The sequence below is a fragment of the Lathamus discolor genome, chromosome 8 (assembly GCF_037157495.1).
Source record: "Lathamus discolor isolate bLatDis1 chromosome 8, bLatDis1.hap1, whole genome shotgun sequence".
Classification (NCBI taxonomy): domain Eukaryota; kingdom Metazoa; phylum Chordata; class Aves; order Psittaciformes; family Psittacidae; genus Lathamus; species Lathamus discolor.
The window spans coordinates 3,559,264-3,572,121 of NC_088891.1; positions in this window are offsets into that span (position 1 = coordinate 3,559,264).

Sequence of the window (12,858 nt, forward strand, 5' to 3'; positions counted from 1 at the left end):
CCCCGGCCCCGCCGCCGCCTGGCCCGGCCCCCCCCGCCTGGCCCGGCCCCGGCCCCCAGCGCACGGACGGACTGGGGCTGGGCGAAGGGGGGTGGAACTGAGCCTAAGGGAGAGGGGATGTGGGGTGAACAAGGTGCCTGGGGACGGATGGTTGGTGCTGGGTGCGACATGGAACGTGGGGTGGAACAGGGTCCTTCGGGTGGGACAAGGAGCTTGGGGTGGGAGAGGTCGCCAGGGTCAGGCAGGGTCCCCAGCATCAGATGGAGACGCTAGGGATCGCATCAGGACACGTGGAATCAGATAGGGACCGCAAGGATCAGGCCAGATCCCTGTGGCAGGATGATGCCCCTGAAATCAGAGGGTTCCCAGGATCAGATAAGGTCCCCAGGGATCGGATCAGGTCAGCAAGGACAAGGCCAGACCCCCCCGGTAGGGCAGTGTCCCTGAAATTGGAGGGTTCCCAGGGTCAGGCAGAGTCCCTGGGATCATGGTGGGACAGTGTCCCTGTGGCTGGGGTCAGGGAGATCCCCAGGAGCAGCAGGACAGGGTAAAGGATGGGGTAAAGCAGCAGAGGGGTAAGGGATGCTCTCATAGCACTCTGGGCATCACGAAGCCCATGTGGAGCCATGCGCGGGGCTCAGGTCCATGTGGCCGCAGCGGTGGCTCCTGGCTGCGGGGTGATCTCAGGACAGCGGGTTTCAGCGGAGGTGTGATGTGGCTCATGAGCACAAGGGGAAACAGCTGGGGAATGGTCTTTGGTGGCAGAACTGGTTAACGCAACTAGTCACGCTCAGAGCTATTGTTCTCCACTGGTATTCAGCTCTGCAGACTTCTGCTGCTATTTCAGGCCTGCTGGAGGGCTCATGTACCCAACAGCCTGCCTGGTTTTTCTTCTAATTATTTCAGTCAGTCTAAAAAAAGATATTACCTCCCTCTGCAAACCTCGCCTCCATTGTTCTCAGCTGAGAAGATGAGAAGGAAAGGAGAAGAAAAGTCTCGACACCCGTTAACTCCAGGTTAAGTGATGTTCTGCATAGGTACAGCAAGTGTTGGGAGGAAAAGCAGGAGACAGTTTCTGCTAATCAGAGGTGGAAGAGATACCAGAGCATCCATCAGGGCTGGCTGCCCCCATCCTGCAAGGCCAGGGGTTAATGGAGGAGCCGGGAATCACCCTGGGACACACCAGGATTGGAAATGAGAAATCCTTGTGCTGTCACAGTGCATTGACAGGGAAATGATTGCCATGTCAGCAGAAAGACATCCCCACGGCGGGGGGAGGAAGGTGCTGATAGATGTGCTGTGGTGAATCAGGGTTTCGACAAGAGGCTGAGGTGCCAGTCACGCTTGGATAAGCAAAGGGATGATGATAGGGTCTATCCTCCAGCACTGGTGTGAGCGGGGAGAGGACAGCACAGGCATTGCACTCACCACTCTTGCCCATAGGGTTTTGGGGCAGGACCCCCCTGTTTGCTCCTCTTGCACAAGGCTGCAAGAGGAGCAGGGGCTGAGCCAGGACTGGAGCTCCTGAGAGCAACGACACACAAACAGTTATTAGTGATAATGAGCAAAACCGCACTGATGGCATCTCCTTCGTATCAGCTTAGCGCTGGGTTTGGCAATGGCTCCAGTCTCGCTGAGATAGCTCCTTGTTGTGTAAATACCTTCTGTGGCCTACCCTGTTCCTCCTCCGTGGCTGAGAGCCAAACTGGGCAGAGAATGAGTGGCAATGAGTGCTGGCAATGGCATAAAGAGGCCTGGCCAGCGGCTGGGGGCACGTGAGCATCCTTCACAGCTCTCCTTGACCTGGCACAACGGCACTGCTGAAGGGTTTGACCAGAAAATCGGGGCTGGCCATGGTCACTCAGGGCTGTCACCAAGCCAGGGTTAGCGCTCTGCTGCCGAGCACCGGGTGGGAGCTGCTTTAAAAGCACGGTGTCTCTTGAATTTGCTGAGCCATCAAAAAGGGGCTTCACCTGCGGAGTGCGAGCATCCCGGCTCACCCACAGCCTCCCCCAGTGGGTGCGGGAGAGCAAGGCAGGCTGCAGCAGTGCCGAGCTCGGCTCCGGGCCGGTGCCAGCCAGCACAAAATGAGCTGTTGAAAGAGGTGATCTTTTATCCAGGCTTTTAAAGTGACTCAAACCCCCCCCAAAGTGCCAGGAATGCTGTTTGGTGTCCTCTGTTTTCCCGGCAGGACTGGGGGAGGAGGGGAAAAACCTCTGGCTTTACAGATAGGGAGTGGGCTGTGGTTCCAGCCCTCCTGCAAAACTGTGATGGTGAAGAAGTGAAGAGTATTTTAACGTGCTGTCAACAAGCATGTGAGGATGCTGTGCTGCAGGAGCACACGATGCAGAGCCCGCATCCCTATCCTCACCCTCACAGGCAGACCCAGAGGGAGCCGCTGCGACTCCACTGTGGTGGGGGGACCTGTTGTCTGCAAGAGGATGCTCATTGCATGAGACCATGGAGGATGGTCCAAAACCGATGTGGGTAAAGCCGTCAGGCCTGTGTTTGCAGCTGGGGTTGGGCTGCCCCTCCAGGGTGGGATGCACTATCAGACCATTGTCTTCTTCATTGGTAAGAGGTGGTGCAATGCTGCTCCAGCAAAGTGAAACTGAGTCAGGAGTATATAGCAGCCTTCCAATACCTAAAGGGGGCTATAAGAAATCTGGAGAGGGACTTGTTGTAAGGGCATTTAGGGACAGGCCAAAGGGGAATGGCTTTAAGATGAAAAAGGGGAGATTGAGCTGAGCTCTTAGGCAGAAGCTCTTCCCTGTGAGGGTGCTGAGGCGCTGGCACAGGGTGCCCAGAGAAGCTGTGGCTGCCCCATCCCTGGCAGTGCTCAAGGCCAGGTTGGACACAGGGGCTTGGAGCAAGCTGCTCCAGTGGAAGGGGTCCCTGCCCGTGGCAGGGGCTGGAGCTGGAGGAGCTTTAAGGTCCCTTCCAACCCAAACCGTTCCAGGGTTCTGTGAGTGACATCAAAGAGGCTGGGTGGGTGAATCACAAAACCATTTGCAAGGGGACCCATGAGTCTTCCTGCTCTGCACCTCAGTGGCCACGTTTGGGGTCTTTCAGAACTTGTGGGGCAGGATCAGAGGAGGACAGCAGTGCTGGAGGTCAGGAGGGATGGCCACAGAGACACAGCAGCCTTGAAGCCGCTGAGTTGGGACCAGCATGGGTGGGGAGTCCCCAGTGCCCTTCTTAACATGGGCAAACCTGTCTGCCCAGTGACAGGTACCACATGAGAGAGCTGTGGTCGCCCTCATGTCTCCCTGCCATCCTTTCCCTGCTCCAGACAGGGAGCTCTGGCTCCTGCATCCAGCCTGAGGTACCTCGTGACATGGGTCAGCCACTCCATCTGCTCCCAACTTGGTTTCCCTCCACCTCAAATGGCAATAACCCATCTCCAGGGTGCCGTGAAGCCAAGTCCATTAGCGCCTGGCTTCATTAGATGCTCTGAGCAGGGCTGGGAGGGCAGAGGCCCATTATCACAATTGCCATGTTACCTGCTCAGCAGCAGGGAGGAGGAGGTGGCCGTGCCACCAAGGCTGGGGGCCAGAGCCAGGCTCTGGGTGGCCACAGGGCTTCTGCCCTCAGCTGGAGGAGAAAGTCTCAGCCCCTTCATGGCATAACTTAATGTGTTGTCCTTAAGTTAATCTGTTTGGCTGGGGGTAAAACAAAGAGGCTCAAAGAAAGCGCTGGGTCTGAATGGATGCCCAAGGATAGGGCTGAATTCAGGCTCTTGATGCCAGGTAGAGCCCTTGGCACCTCCTCACAACTGCAGTGTGTTTGTGGGGATAAACCACTTCTCACATGAAGTGCGGTCCTGAGCTCGGCAGGAAGTGTGCAGGTGACCCCATCCTTAGCTGATACATGGGCAATTAGCAGCAGCAAAGAGTGGAGGAGATGGGAAACCAGAGATGTGGGGCTAGCATGGAAGAAGAGCGTTCCTCACTTCCCTGCCCGCTTCCTGGGCTTAAATCTTGTGTTTTATGGGTGAGCCATGTGAAAGGTTTCCATGCTGAGAGGCCGAGGAAGCAAAATTCCTGCATGGTGGTGGAAGCAAAATACAGAAATACAGAGGTCTTTCCATTGATACCAGCCAAATACAGCTGTTTAAGCTGCTGCATGTCATGAAAAACCCCAAGGGAAGTCTCTGTGGCTAAAAGTGCTTTCACTCAAGCCACTTGAAGCCTCAGTGGCCCTTGGCCACCAGCATCACCCGTGCTGCCTTCAGCTCTCACACAGAAATACCAAAGGAGGTTGATGTTTCAATTTAGAAATGCAAAGAGTCTGTGGTCACTGTAGGGGTTTTTTCTCATTCTATGGCTATCAGTGATCTGAGCCGCAGCATCCCAGCTCTGGCTTCATTTCAGCTGGACCCCTAAGCCAGTGTATTGGCTCTGAGGTGGGAGCAGGCCCCAAAGGCAGCAGCAGATCCAGGATGATGCTCTGGCTTCTTGGAGGCAGCTCGAGGAAGGTCTGGCTGCTGCCCAGTTGATGGTGATGATGCTGGTGCAGGGATTTAGCTGGAAATCGATGCTGGCACGTGAATTTGGCAGAGATGCCGTCGGTCATCGGTGGCAGGATTTGCATCGTGGGATGCTCATTTGGCTCAGGTTTTCTCTTGTAGCTGAGTGCAGGGAATGGCCTGGGCGGGGTGGGGCACATGCTGCAGGTGGAAAAAGGGGTTTTCATTTTGGGGTGGATCTGGGAAACATAAAGGGGGCAGAAAGGGCAAAATCAATGGAGATTGAACTGAAACTTCCTGATCTAAAGAGAAAAATCCCCCAAACAGTGTGGGTTTAGGTCACCCCAGAACAGTCACTTTGATAAGAAACGCAGTTTGTCTTTGCAGCTCAATTAGCCTCCTTCTAAAGCTTAAGGGGGGGGAAATCCATTCCCAAATAAAAACTTAAATTCCACCATTCCTGAAAACCCGTCAGGAGCAGAGGCTGGGTATTCCCGAGGGCTTCCTTTTGGGAACCCCACAAGAAGTGTTTTGACGTTTTCAAACCAGCTTCTTTTTCAGCCTCCAGATAGTTCCCAAATTCGCCTGAAATGAGTAAAGAGGATTGAAAACCCCCGGGAGCAGCAGGCTCAGCGGGGAGCCTGGCATCCCCATGGAGCATGGAGCAGCACCTGCAGGTTTGTTACCCAGGGAAATGCGGGATGTGGGCTCCATCTGTCCATCCGTGCCTTGTTGGAGTTGCCTCTGGGTTTCCCTGGGGGTGCTGATGGCCAAAAGCATCCCCGGTCCTTGCTGCCACTGTTTGAATGGGAAAATCCTCCAGCTTCTGGACGCAGGCTTTCAGGGCGATGCTGGCCCTGAAGGTTCCTCGTGCAGGGACAGCAGGCACGAGCTGAGCCTCAGTGTGAGCAGGGAGGGAGTGAGGTCTGTGGCCGTGCTCTGGTTTTGGTGGTGACTTGGGAGCAAGGATTGGATCAAGTGGGTTCTGGAGAGATTTACAAGTAAACCCTTTCACGCGAAGGACTTGTTGTGTCCGAGACAGGTTTTGGGGGCATTGCCCATTGGGCAGCCAAGGCAAAGTGAGGAGAGTGAAACACTCTCCTGTGATGGGATTTTCCTCCTGCCACTTGTTCACCCCTCCTTAACCCCATGGTGAGGCCGCACAAGGACCGTGAGCACTTTCCATCCCATTCCCAGCACTGCTGCCACCTCCCAGCCTTTCCAGCAAGGCCAGGACCTTGGTGGCTGTGTCCCACCCTAGTGATAACCCATTGCAGACACAGGCTCAGGAGAGGGTCTGGCTGAGGGCACCCATGGGAAGTGCTTCCTTTCTGAGACTGCAGAATGTGATTAACGCCGGTAATTAACGTGGAGCCTCGTTAGCGCTGCGGCCGGGCTGGGCTCCCCCGGGTGAGCACAGCCCCAGCGCTGCAGGCTCTGCCCAACGTGGGCCAATGGGCTGGGACAAGCCCATTCCCTGCCTTCATCCCTTGGCTGTGATGATGAGGAGGGCGGTGTGGAGGGCAGGATCTCCTCAAACAGTCCCGGTGCCATCAAATACAAAGCAAATTCCTCTCCACTTCCTTCCGGGAAGCACCTTGGCCCCAGGGGATACCAGTGGGGCAACCAAAGGGCCCACATGTGCCCCAGTCAGTCCTGAAATACTTGCCAAGCCCATGGTGCAGGGAGGTAAAGGGCAGGAGTCACGGGCAGGATCAGGCCCATGGGGAGCCATTGGGTGGCCATGGCTGTTTTACAGGGAAAAGGCTGTGATGTGCTTGTGTGTGACTCCTCCAGGCTGTGAACTTTGCAAATTGATTTCTGCTCTGTGTAGAATTGGGCTAACATTATTTTGTTTCCCTATTTCAGGTGTTTATGGGCATTTCCATCCCTCCAAGTTACAGGCCTGGGGATCTCAGCTTGGTAAATCAAGTAACATTTGCCAGGGCCTTTCTGCAGCATCCCTGCCTTGCTGCTGCCCGCATCCCTGCCAAGTGGGGTCTGTGCCTGCAGCATCCCTGCCATGCTGGCTCAAGCGCCGCTGCCACACCGTTGCCCACATCCCTGCCACCCTGTCTCCAGCATCCCTGCCTCGCCGCTGCCTGCATCCTGCCCCTCATCCCTTCCCATCACCCTTTCCCTTCAGCCCAGCTCCTCAGTCCGCTGCCCCCCCGAGCCCCTCAGCTCCCCGGGCGGAGCCGCCAGCAGCACCAGCCCTGCCCGCAGCCCGTCCCTGCCTTCCTCCCGGCCTCCTCCTCCTCCTCTGCCCTCGCAGGCGGAGCGGCCGTGTGGTGCCACCCCCCCCTAGTGCCGGCCCTGCGCACCCGCACCCGGCTCCCCGCACTCGGGCCCCTTCCTGTCCTTTCCTCTCTTTCCCCTGGCTCCACCAACCCCGTCCGCTGCACGGGCGCTTCCCTCAGCTCCCTCGGGCGCGGTGGCTCCCCAGCCCCACGGGAGGGATGCAGGGTCCCATGGACATTGTGGTTCAGGGGATGCTCGGCGGCAGGGATGCTCCTGCCCACCCATGGGTTGCTGCGGCGCTGCCCATTGCAGCGTAATCTGCCCATTGCAATGACAGACCAGGCTGGGAGCAGGTTGGTGGCCATGAGTCGTGTCCCACCAGGCTTGAAAATCTCCTTCCCAGCCACAGCAGAGAATTCAGAGCCTGATGGAGATGCCAAAACAATATGCCCCATCCCTGGCAGTGTCCACGGCCAGGCAGGATGGGGCTTGGAGCAAGCTGCTCTAGTGGAAGGTGTCCCTGCCCATGGCAGGGGATTGGGACTGGTCTAGCTTTAAGGTCCCTTCCAACCCAAACCAGTCAGGGATCCTAGGATATTATTCTATGAACAAAAGGAACTGCAAGGACAGACCCTTTACGTCAATGTTTTGAGGGATTTATTTGTGTTATTTCACTTCAGACACCACTTACGGCTGTGGAGGAAGTGCATTTTGGATGGAAACTGCCAAGTGCCCTCTGAATGGAACTGGAAAGCTGGAAACACGCTCAGAAATCCATGAAGACCGCACGAAAGCACGGGAAAGACAGACCATGGCATGGGAGAGGAGGCAGAAAGGAAGGCAGATTAAGGGGTGATGTGGCCTCCTTTGTATTTCCCAGGGCAACACTGCCCCTATTTTGTCTTGGAAAACCCCTTGCAGCTCAGCCCTGAAAGCGGGATTCAGCAGCTTGGAGTAACCCAAATGTTTCCTTTGCTGCCTTAGAGAAACCGTTGGAACAGAGAGGGCTTAAAGCCTGCTGAAGAGGCCCATTTATCTGGGAGCTGAAAGAAAATATTGGGATAATATTTGGAAAAGCCTGTGAATGGGCATAGCCCAGCGTGAGCCGGGCAGCAGAGACCTGCCAAGCTGGGAGCGGGGGGGAAGCCACCCTCTGCGTGCGGCTAATTTTCTCCTTTTCCTTCATTTCCTTTCCATTTCCTTCCCAGCTCCGAAAGGTTTTGCTGTGCCTGGGTGGGTCCTTGGGATGTGTTTCCCTCTGGAGAGCGGCAGTGCTGGAAGAAAAGGGGATGGTTCATGGACAGGGTGGCAAGAAACACCGGGTCTGAGCATCCTGAATGGGGGGGAAGGTGTTTCTTTCCCCTGGTTAACAACCAAGGCTGCTCTGCAGGACCTGTTTAATCAAATATCACTTAAAACCAGATTGATTTCTGCCTAATTAGTCAGCAATAAGCATTTAATTGGCAAAGCTGCAAGGAAGCTGCAGCCCCCCCCTTCCTGGAGCCATTGGCAGTGTCTATTTTAACACTCGGAGCCTGGTTGGGATTCAGTAAGTGGGTTTGGGGTTGGTGTTTTGGCCATTTAAAAGCATTAGTGTGTGTTCAGAATGCAGTTGGGCATCTCATTTGGGGATGAAGTATAATTATGCTTGATGAGCACTAATAAGCAGCTTTCAAAATGAGACCAGGGTTGCGTCTCTCCCGCTGTCTCCTGCGGGGAAACTGATATTCCTCACCAGCGGCTGATGCTGATTTTTATGGGACTAATCCAGACACGTCTGAGGCTCCATAAAACCCACTTTGCCTTTCACTGCCTTTTTCCACCTGGGATGAGTTTTTATTGCTGGGGAGTTTTGTTCCTTGTGGGATTTCCCCCACTGTGGGTCTGGGGGTGCTTTCGCAGGATGCAAAGGGGGATTTGCCAAAACCGGGCTTTTTCACCTCAATTTTCCAGCCTCAACGGGAAAGAAAATAAACATTGGGGGGGGGGGGGTGTTTGAAGGTGCAGAAGGGAAACTGAATTCTGAGCCCCAAACTGACCCCGGGACTTGGGACCTTGGTGCTGGCTCGAAGCCTGGCTGCAGGCTGGAGCAGACGCTGCTGATGCACTCCCCAGCACAGATACTGGTTGATGGTCGGTGGTTGAACTGGTGTCGAGGTCGGCTCTGCTTTAGCACCAGCGCCTGCCTAGGTGGAGCTGCTTCTCTTTCAGCATCCTGCCCGGCCAGAGAGCGCTGGATCCGGTTTGATCACCCAAACCCCGCCGGCCTGCAGCGCCTGAGCAGAGCTCAGGGCAAAAGAAACCCACCCAGGCTGTGGGTTTGTGTTTGTTTTCCACGCTCCCCCTCTGAAATACCATGGCAAAGGTAAGCTCACGGAGATCAGGCTTCGGCAAGCCCTGTTATGCTGCCGAAACCTCCAGGAACGCCCTTGGGGAGCCCCAAGCACGCCCTGTGCCGGGATAGGGAGTGAGTCCTGGCCCCAGCTTGCAGGGGGATGTGGGGACACGTGTGACACTAACCCACAGGACACCCCCTTCTCTTCCAAACCCGGTCCCTTCCCAATGGGAGAGGCAGCAGAGCCCCTCCAAAACCCCCTAGGGATATGTGTGCCCATTGCCCTTGCAACCATCTCTCTGGCAAGCCCCAGAGCTGCTGCCCGCTGCGGAGCCCCGAAATTCCCAGCTGGGTCAAAATACTCCCAAAAAGCTCAGGTGGCAAAGGAGGAAACCCCCTCCTGGCCCTGTCCCGGCCCTGCCAGGCATGGCTGTGGGGTTGGCATGGGGGGTTTAACGGACACCAACTGGAGTCTGGGGGAGGAAACACCTTTAACTGGGAATGCTTGGTGCTTGGGCAGCTCTCCTGAGGTTTTTCCCAAGGCATTTTGCAGGGATTAAGGAGATGCAGGTAAACAGCCAAGCCCCAGAGCCTGGCGAAGGTGCCAACTGCTCTGCATGCAGGCCAGACCCAGCCACTGGCTCCGGACTGACCGTGTTCCAGCCCTAAATAGCTGCCTTTTGGGGGCAGGTGGGTCCCGGCAAACCTTATTTTTCTGGACACAGCAAGGGCATTGTGCGGGGAAGGCTTTCCAAGGATGCTCCCCACGCCCTTTTCAGGAAATACCACGCAGCTCCCTTCGTGCCATGCCAGAGTTTGTTGTTTAATTGGCACAAATGACAGCCTCGGCAAGGACACGCCGTGTTTTCCCTGGGCTCCTGGGTTCTGTCTGGCAATCGCTGCTGGTTTGATCTTTGCATCTCTCCGCCTCCAGGCTCGTCTCTCTCCCTGCTCCCAGCGCTTGTTCCAGCGCAACCGGGTTTGTTAGGGAGTGAAAATCCCATCGGGGCTGGTGGGGGGGGTCTGGTCACAGCCAGCTCCTTGTGGGCATCATTGGACCTGAGGATGAAGTAAACCGGTTGTATGTGATTTGATGAAGCCCCACAGGGAGCAGGCAGCCGCCATCCCTGCCCAGTGCCCTTGTGAGAGCCCAGTTCCCGAGGCCGATTTCAGCCCCGGAGCCACCATCCTCACAACGACGCTGTGATTCCTCCCAGGGGCATCCGAAGCATCCTCCCCCCTGCACGGCGATGACACAGCCCCGGAGCAGCGCCGGTGTAACCGGCTTTTCCAACAGCGCTGTTCCAGGGTGGGGTTGGGTTGGCCCAGGGTTTATTACAGCTCCCGCTTGGCTCCGATGCTTTTCCCCAGCGCGGTGCTCTCGGATGAAGCGGGATGACGGTGGGGAACGGGAGAGGAGGAAGGGTTCCTGCTGCACGTACAGGATGGGTGCCCCCAGATGCACCCATAGGGTCCCCAGCATCCTGTCCTTAGGGTTAAGCCTTTTTTATGCACCCCAAAACAGAGCAGATGGGAGCGTGGACAGCCCCAGCACAGCTTCTTAGGGATGCAGCAGGAGCTGAAGCATATCCCAGTCCCACCACTCGGGCATTTCCTTCCTTGCCCTAATTTCCAAACTAACAATAAACCCCAGCGCTATTTGAGATGGGGGAAAAGGTCCCTTTCGATCCCAGGCCAAGCACAGAGCCACGTTTTCCTTTAACTTCTTGATTTCCCCCCCTCTCTGAATGTCTGTGCTGGGCACGGCGATCCCCGCAGCGCCCTTTCACGGCTGAGCTCCAATCGTTTCTAAACTCCCAGATCCATCTCCTGGATACTTTTACAGGCCTGAGCCCATCGCGGGCCCTTCCTTTCTGTTTTTCATTGGCAGCATTTGTACCAGGCGACATTTTGACTGGGCTGGGAAATCTTCCTGCCCGCAGCACCGGCTCTGACAGCCGAGATTTAATCTGAGAGGGAGAAAGCATCAGATAGGAAAAACCCACCCGGATCTCAGTGGAAGGGCAGCAAAGCGGCGCAGGAGGAGGCCGAGGGAAATCTCCAGCCCAGCCTGGAGCAGCGCAAGGACTGCGCAAGCCCCGACCGTCACTGGACAGATGTTGGTGTAATTACAGCTAAAACCCCTGGTGCCGGGGATGCTCCGGTACCCTGAGTGTATCAGTGCAGTCAGGCAGCTTCTCTAATCTCCAGTTTAAATCCCTTTTGCTGCTGTCTTCAGTGTTGGGAAGAGATGTGGTGGATGGGAGAAAAGCATTAGCACGTCCTTGCTTGGTCATCATCCCAAACTGGTTGGTGTTGGAAGAGACTTTAAAGCTCATCCAGCTCCAACCCCTGCCATGGGCAGGGACCCCTTCCACTGGAGCAGCTTGCTCCAAGCCCCTGTGTCCAACCTGGCCTTGAGCACTGCCAGGGATGGGGCAGCCACAGCTTCTCTGGGCACCCTGTGCCAGCGCCTCAGCACCCTCACAGGGAAGAGCTTCTGCCTAAGAGCTCATCTCAGTCTCCCCTCGGGCAGGTTAAAGCCATTCCCCTTGGCCTGTCCCTACAGGCGCTCTCTGGCTCTCTTGTCCACTTCTGTAGGTACTGGGACAATGCTCTGAGGTCTCCCAGGAGCTTTCATACCCTGTGGTCCTGCCAGGGATCAGAGCATCTGGGACATTTGAAATGAGCTCCCCTGTGCCTGGGTTGATGTGTCCAGGGCCACTGGCATGGACCTGCTGCTAATCCCCCACCTCCCTGCACCTGCCTTCGCTGCATCCCCTCCTTCCTCTCCATCCCATTTGACATCACCTCTTTGGAAACAGCTTATTCCAGGTTTAGGAAGGAAAGAGAAAAAGCATGGGCACTATTTCCGTTCATCATGGATCTCCTGGGAATTCACTCAGGGTTTTACCAGCTTCGAAGCTGGTGGCTGCTAAACAGTGTCAGTGGCATTGCCAGAGCCCGTGTGCTGCTGTGACATATCACGCATAGGGATGCTGCTCCACAGCACCTCCAAACCTTATTTTCTGCTGGCAAGCTTCACTTGCGTGCAGGATTGTACCATTAATATAACCGAAACCAAACCATCTGGTCACTGGTGAGCCTGGTGTTATTCTAACCCCTACAAGGACCAGCAGAGAATAAGAGATTGTTTGAGAGGCATGAATTTAATGCAAAACCACTGATTTCCCCTTCAGATTTACAGTCCCTGGATGGGAGCAGCAACAATGGCCGAGAGCCCCGTGTTTTGCCATCACCACTGCCTGTGCTGGGAGGGAGCTGGAGCGGCTACTGGAGGATGCTGGAAGCATCAGGTTTAAAGGCTGTTGTTAATGAACTGGTGCTAATGGGCTGGTGTTAGTGGGCACCCTGACGGCGAGAGCCCCGGTGCTGGAGCTGTGCAGGGGCTGGAGCCGGAGCTGGATGGGGTTTTTCCACATGGGCTGTCACTGGCGGGCGAGGAGTCAAGCTGCAGAGTGAGTCCCTGGTGCAAACAGGATCATGAACCGCAGCGCTTTAATTATGCGAGTGCAAATTTCACTCATTTGGTTAAGCCTGGGAGCTACAGAAAGAGCTATTTCCAGGTGTGCTGCTTTAATTACCGTGTGCCCTTTATTAACCATGGCACGCAGCGCGCCCGGGGCTTGCAGCCACCAGCATCGCCATGGCCCCGCTCACGTCCCTGGGACACGGCTCGGGTCACATAAATGGGTTTTAACCTGATTTTTGCTGTAATCCCCGCACTGAGAGGCCCTCATCGTGCAAAGGATAAACCCTCAGCTCCCCCCACAGCCAGGGCCTGCTGGGGTTT